The following is an 8,361-nucleotide window of genomic DNA, read 5'->3' on the forward strand; positions in this document are numbered from 1 at the left end:
CATGACATCCTCTTTAATATAGTGCAATTTTAAAATGTGTAAAAGTACAAAATTGTAGCAAGAATTTATTGTCGTATTTCCCGGTGCACATTCAACTAGCAGTGCACTTGTTGCGCAAAGCGAAGATGTAATAAATTAAATTTTGTCACTGAAAGTTTTCTTATATATATATATATATATATATATATATATATATATATATAAAAGAAAGAAAGAAAGAAAGAAAAAGAAAAATATGCTTATTTCTTTCGTGAGCCTCTCTTTGTTTACGCAGATTATTTGACAAATCTTTCAGTTTCAGTCTTTTTGTGAAATTCATTACTTGTATCACTCAGTTCGTGTCATTTTCTTTCTCTTTTATCTTATCTTGGATCACTCGTCCTTCACTCTGTCCTTTTAATTTCTTTCCCTTATCATACTCACCAGTTAGTTATTTTATCTTATATCAGTTTTTATATTACGGGTCTTGAACTATATCCAACCTCCAGAGGCAAAATTACGCTGCTTTGGATTACTTTTTTTAAAAAGTAAAAAACGTTTCCGAAGGTATTTGAAAAATAAGAATTCTTAAACGGTTCCGAAGTTATTCGGGGGAAAAACTTTCTGAGTTTTCTTGAGTGTAAAATGGAAATAATGACTAAAATACGGATGAACCGTGAAGCATATTATATCAAGAAACAACAACAAAAAAAAAAGTTCGTCAACTGAAGTGATTTTCAGTAGCTGGAGTTTCGAAACCGGAATTTTGAAGATTTTTAAGTTATGGGATACAATGCATATTTTAGGTTTCCTGGGGAGCCCCGTTATTTATGTCCTGCTCAGGCCATTCGTTCTTGAACTCTGACGGCTGTCGCTGGACAGCAGTTGAACAACTATTATTTTTACTACTGTTAACAACTGAACAATTATAAAAAATTATTGGAGTGATTGGAACTTTTCCGGAATATGTAATGGGAATGGATTCCAAAGCTGAACGTAGCTTTACATTTCGCCGAACAGTAAACGATTAATTTTTCATATTTTGTAAAACTTTAAAGAATTTTTATTAACAAACTAAATGATTTAAAAGCGAGCAATGGCAACACTCTACGGGAGGGAAAAAAAACCTTTTTATCTCCAGCGCGCGGAACTGTGACTGAGAAATTCTAAAGATATGCTCATTTTAAAATTATTTTGCGGCATTGCTATTGAACTGAATTTTATGGTTTAAGTGCAAAGTGCATGATAATAAATAAATAAAGGTAACACACAAAACATCTAAAAAAAACGCCTTTTTGGAAAATCTGAAACCTTTCAGATTTTTATGCTTTTTATAATTTATTTTAAACATTATGATAACATTATATTCATGAGTTGTATTTCACCGTTGTTCGGCTGTTCTGTCAAAGAACGAAGTGTTATTCATTAATACACCAAGTTATCGCAAGATATGCAACGACACTAATAAAATCTAACATTTCGGAACAGGTGCGTGCAAGGATATTTTGGACAGGAGGAAAATTGCCCAAAATTGTTTGGTGTCCAGTTAGGTATACTTGTTTACTTAAACAGGAGTTGGAGGGCAATTTTTGGCTCAAGATTCACCGGTTGAAAATGGACTTAACCATCCGAATCACTGATTTTCCCTTTCTGATTTATTTCAAGTATTTCCAGTTTCTGATTTATTTCCAGTAAATGTAATACACTAAAGTGACTTCGATTTTAATTAAATACATTCTGCATTTCAAAAATAATTATGCGCCCAACCGGGCGTTTTTTTCATTTGCAGACACATACACGTTTCGAGAGCGTTTGGACTAAAAATATTTAAAAACGGTATATCATTAGAATTTCCGATAGACAGTCTCGCGCGCTGAAGATAAAAATGTTTTATTTCCTACAGAGTTGCCACTGCTCGCTTTGAAATCGTTGAGTTTCTTAATCAAAAATTCGTTCAAGTTTTACAAAATATGAAATAGGCAATAAAAGAAATTTCGAATTCGGTTTTCCAGGTTGCCATGCTCGGGCGAAGAACTATGTTATTCAAAATTGGATGACTTTAGGTACGCTGTTTTCCATAGTGCGAGAAACATTCATACATCCATGCAGATATTTCATTATTTAGTTTTATTAAATATAATATAGGGCGATAATATTTGGTGGCAACAATTTGAAAAGTGATTCAGGCATTTATAGTGATTCAACGCAAAATGCCGTTTCGAGAATAATAGCCCTTTTGGGCTAATGTGGGCTAAAAAGACAGGGCATTGACCTATCTTTTTCAATAGCGCATTCATCTCATTTTTAACTAAATTCGTTGAAGGCATAAGTAAGATAAGTAAAATTAAAGGTGGTCTGAGGCTGTATCTTCTGTAATTTTAAAACTGATTTACTTCTGCTTTTAATCCCATGTATGTTCAGGTTGATTAGATTAAAACAATTAGCTGACATCTCAATCTTCAAAATCGTCTTTGAAAAAGAAATTATTTGTGAAATTTGTTTGAATCTGGAATAGATACAAGCTCATTTTTTCATGAATATCCGAAAAGTTCAGAGAATCATTGAGGATGCCTTGAGTTGATATTCACTATATAAAACATGATATAACTATGCTATGCTTCAGTCCGGGGTTCGAGTCCCGGGCTGGCTTCATGGGTGTTTTCGCTGTTTTCCCCATGTGTAACGAAGATACGAGCCAGTTTCCCTTAAAAAGACCTCCACGGGGCATCCCTCCCTTTCCATGTAGTCCCTAAGGGCGGAAAACGTAATGAACAAAACAAAAAAAATATGCTATGTTATTCACATGCTATAAAAAGATACTGATCATCGGTTAATGTCATGCTGCAGTGACAGAATCAGTTATGAAAGATGAAATATTGGGCTTGACTCTTAAATGAATCTAGTTCTTTATAAAATTAACATAATAAAGAAGATATCTTCAGGTTTTACAAAAATAAATAAAAGTAGAGTAACAAAAATTCTTAAATCTGTTTTTGGAATTAAAATAAAACGCCTGTTTTTTTTTTCACTACAGCAATTAATGATAGTCAAAAAATACCGAGTGGTAATTGATCTGCTTTCTGTATCTTATTCGAGATGATAAAGAACAAAAATGTGCCATGATAGAATTTCGGGAATACGGAAGATTCTGATAAAGATGACCAAAACAAAGCTTCAGAATTTCACCCTACAGTGAAATGATTTATAGTCATTTCGAGGAAGAAAATATGCACTGAAATCTTCCCTTTGCGATCATCTCTTTAATATGAGAAATTTTGAAAGTAACTTTTATTTCTGACAGAGAACTTAAATAGACATCAGCATTGAATGTCACCTTCCTAAGGTGAGTACCACTAAGAGGGCTAACGTCTGGAATCGTGTGTAACGTAAGCGAGTTCCCGTTATGTTGGTTTAATAAGAAATAGTTTATAAACGAGTTTTCCCAATGTATTTAGTTTGTAAATGAAATGTCCTTTGTTTTTCTATTTAAAACTACTTTCGTTTTCTTTTAAAATTCTTAATTATTTAAACAGAGGCATCAGTACGTTCCTATTTCAATAAACAATACCCTTTTAAATAAAATGATTATCACAATTAGTATTTAAATTATTAAAATTATTCCCTTTCGAATTATTATTAAATTGTTATTTAAATTATTACAATTATTCCTTTCAAATAAAATCCTTAACATGGCTATTCTTTTATCACTAATGCATCAACTAAGACTGTAATAAAATGGATGAGGTTATTAATAAAATAAGAAGGTAGAAATCAAAGTAAGTAAAGATGCGGATCAAGGTACACTGGCCTTTTCTAAAGCGAATATCCTCGGTTCCAGATGATTTTAATATTCCAGGGAACTGATTCGCCTTAGAGAGTTGCCATCTTCATATTCTAAGACTGTAATAAAATGGATGAGGTTATTAATAAAATAAGAAGGTAGAAATCAAAGTAAGTAAAGATGCGGATCAAGGTACACTGGCCTTTTCTAAAGCGAATATCCTCGGTTCCAGATGATTTTAATATTCCAGGGAACTGATTCGCCTTAGAGAGTTGCCATCTTCATATTCTAAGAAATATTGTCAGAGGTTTTGAGGCAGTCATCTTGCAAAAATGGTTGACAGGAGTCAAAATACAAGACACCAAATACATCTTCCTAATACGCAGATTTCTGAGAACTTATGCATGGTAAATTCCTTATTATTTATCAGATTAATCATAAATTTTCCACCATTCATTTTACATTAAAAAACCACGAACGCTTTTCATCTTATCGTATAGATCACTTCCCTAAGACGACCACCTCTGAGAGTGGTAAATATATACACGAAAGTATAAATAAATATCAGAATGAATATCAAATCTATAAATCACCACTTTCACAAAAAAACAAAATCACCTGGAACCGTAAGTGGTATGCAGTTTTGTTATACCTGTCGTCCTGCCCACCTGTAAAAGTGACCAGTATTTCTGGGAATATTAAAAACACTGGTATTGAACATCACCTCTTTAAAATGACCGCCTCCGCAGAAGACTGCAATTATATGGAATTGTAGGTGGCTGTCTTAGAAACATTTCACTATATTTTATTTTCTCCATAATTGTGTTCTGCTATGATTATGACTGAAAGTAATGGCCTGATATAAAACATTTAATAAAATTACTTTTCATTTAATAATATAATGGTTTTTTCCATTTAATAATATAATTGTTTATTTTAACTGCACCTGAATTATTTCAAGTTGAAAAAACAATTTTCATTGCATTCTCTCAATTTTTTTATTACTGAATATTAATTTCCATTTGCTTTTGATACTGATAATAGAAACTGATACCCAATCCCACTCATACAAAATTGTTCAAATAATCATAGTTATGGAATAAAAACCGTATCCACACTGAAGAGAATTCATCGGAATAGAGGATAAGCATGGGGGATAAAAGATATAACCGAAAGTATTCCCAAGAGCTAACTGAAATCGAGGTTAAGGTGTCGACGTAAAGTTTATTTTGCGAAGGGGGCGTATCATATTGCACCCTATTACACAGAGAGTAATCGTTCCATATGGCCCCACGGCAGTTGTTCGATAAGGGATTCGTAACCCTGTCCACAAGATTTGGCTACTTATCACCACAAATATTTCCCATTTATTATCAAGAAATTATTTTAAAAGAGAAATTTAAAATTGTTTATTGAAAATTAGAACTCAGCGATAAAAAAAGGAACACTAACTACGATTCGATTTCAGTTTTTCGAGATATCTATAGCTCTCTTTATTATGAAACAGATTTAAACTTTCGTGGTTGAGGAGATCACACAGTGATATCACTGAGAAAATTGTAAATTTTTATAGAAAACGTATGGCGTCGTAAAAGAAAAAAGCATTTAGCTCATGCATTTAGCTTATTTGATTAATGAAATAAATCCTTTCTAAAACGATCACTTCCGATTTCGAATGACACCCAGGCGGCTTACACAGAATAATCGGGTATTGTCCGGATCCTGTAACATTTTAGTACAACTATCGAATGTAGACACAACTATTAAATACGAATGCACATGCAGATACAAAATACCAATGCAGACATTAAGCAGATCTACAGATACTAAATATTAATACAGACATTATGCAAATACACAGAGTAATATCTTTCTGATATTACTCTTACTATCTTTTAACTTAATATCTTTTAACTTTCTTTAAACATTACTTTCCTGTAATGACAACCTCAAAATGATTTGAAACAGTGAATCAGTATTTTTTTTTTTTTTTTTTTTTTTTTTTTTAAAGAAAAGCCTTTAATGTAATTTAGTATATGCAACGCTCTTTTGAAAGCGTAATGTTGGTGAATTCAGTAAATCTTCCATGAGATTCACTTCCTAGTCGATTTATTCTTCTTTAGAGGTGAACGGATTAGAGAGCATGACTACTAGTAATATCTATTGTTGATGTTTGTGAGTGTATTTGAAAATATTTGCCCATTTCAAAACTGATCGTCTATTTTCATAGATAGACTTTCACGGTATTTACCATGAGAAGTAATGAGTTATAGGCATGGTCATCGCTAGCCATTTCTTATAGTATAGCCTATTAAATTAAAAGGAATCTTCTACTGATGACCACCTGATGATGGTGGCCAACTCTGAAAGTAACCAGTATTTCTGAAAGTATAACTAAATAACTTTATTGAACATCATTTCTGTAAGCTGACAACCTATATGCAAAACCTCAATCATCTGGAACCACAGGTGGTCATCTTAAGCAGGATTCTTTATATTTATGGGGACTTTAGAGTGTTTGCATTTATTGAGCTTGTAGCACTTATCATACAGAAACTTATTTTAGTGTTTTAAAAGTCACTATGGCATATTTTAAAAGATTTGACAAAAGAAGAAATTAAAATACATTTTAAACTTTTGTCACTGCAGTTAAGTGGTGATTAAATCTTATTAAGCTTACGATTTGATAAGCCAACACAGGAAAAAAACAGTTATAAATCTCAATATAAATGTTATATATACAATTCTCTTGCTAGAAAGGCTCAAAACGCAAGATTTGGCGAGATTTCTTCGTTAAGTTCAATTTGGCGATTAAATTATCTCTTCACTTATCTAATTTCGACGACCTTTTGCCCTGAAAGCAGGATGAAAACGGTGCGTTGCTGCTAATGAGCGCCAAGATATATTAACTTTATCGCCAACTTAGCCATTAATAATTTCACGCTTTCCCTGTGTAATAAAAGTCAACCCTCGACGTGTGTCGACGTTGGAATTTGCTGTGCCTCAAAGTTCGGATTTTATTTCGCTTCTGAGTTCATTTTTCAATTTTTTTGCTTTTGGTCATACGTTGACGAATGGATCTGGTGTGCAAAGCCGGCAAAATTTTACGTTTCTGACGACGCAAATGTTCTCATAAAGTGCCCGCATTTGACAGGGTGAAAAGAGTTTTATCGGTCCTCTCCCAGCGTGATATTTCGTCTTATGAGCTGACAAGCGTTTTACGTTGGGATAACATGTAGATAATATTACAAAAAGAGAAATAATTCAAAAATATAGTTCATCGTTATTACGGCGAGTTTTATTTTATTTTATTTTATTTATAAAATCCATCTTAAGAAAGAGGTTTTCCATATTTATGATTTTGAAAGTTTTCAGTAATTATATTTAGTAGTATTTTGCAGTAAGAACAGAAATGCAGTTAACTTCCAATTAACCTTTGTCGTCCCCGGATAATGCGAGAGCAGTTTAAAAAAAAGCCTAAAAAGTAATAAGCTATATTATATCGAACAGGGAACTACCTATTAACAATTAACGACTTCATTTTCAAGCCGTTTAATCTGGCGAATAAAGTCATTTAGTTAAATTATTTAAATGAATATTTCAAAACAGATCGTTAGAAATGAAGAAACCAAAATTAAAAAATGAATGTAAATATCAGGGATCCGCAGTCTTTTTACACTTTGAAGCACATTTTCTAGGTGTACAGTGGGACGGCTAGCACATTTATTCTTTCAAGATAAATTTATTGGTTGGCATTATTAGTAATATACATAATATACAAAAAGGTTATTCCAAAATTATTGAATATATTCTTATGTAAAATAAATAATTACTAAATGTGCAGACAAAAATTTGTGATATTTGTCATTGCATAAGACATTTTTCATAATTAGGAGAGCATGATGATATTCCTGCTCGATGAAGATGCTCGTCTTTAAGTAGAGATCTACATTTTGATTTTGTAATATTCATTCATGAAGAATAAATTTTATTTGACAATTTTTGAATTTTTAACAAATAACCGGTTAAAATGACAAACTGGATGAAAATCGGGGCCATTATACCTTCAAACTGGAACAACCCCGATCAAACCGAGACATCTGGTAAGCCCATTTGAAATTTTAAACATGTAATTATAAATAAATAATTTTTAAATAAAGACGCTTTTTAAACTCTGCTAATTAATTACTAACTATAAAAACATTTTACATAACATTTTATTAAAAACTTAAATAATTTTTATATTGTGGTTGCACAGCAGTGGGCACACGTTAAATGATAGGCGGGAGCAAGGGTGCCAAAGGCAGGCATAGGGTTGGAAAGCCTTGCCCTATTTATTATATGAATGCATGTCATTTATGCCATAAAGTTCTCTTCTTAAGCAGATAACCACTGAGTGTCTTGGAATGATAAATATCCTCAAAAAACCTAATCATCTCATCTTTGGCCTTTCAGAATTTTTTATTATTTTCAGGTGGGGGTAAAAATGTATTCTCCTTAAACATTTCTGTGATTCTGAGGAAGCCTCATGATTGAGATAAATTTTGCTGTCATTTGTACTGAAGCATATGCGCTGAATGCTCTCGTAGCTACCAGTTTCA

Source organism: Stegodyphus dumicola, chromosome 1 (assembly GCF_044657685.1).
Source record: "Stegodyphus dumicola isolate Sdum_Otavi_A_Nest chromosome 1, ASM4465768v1".
In the NCBI taxonomy this organism is placed as follows: domain Eukaryota; kingdom Metazoa; phylum Arthropoda; class Arachnida; order Araneae; family Eresidae; genus Stegodyphus; species Stegodyphus dumicola.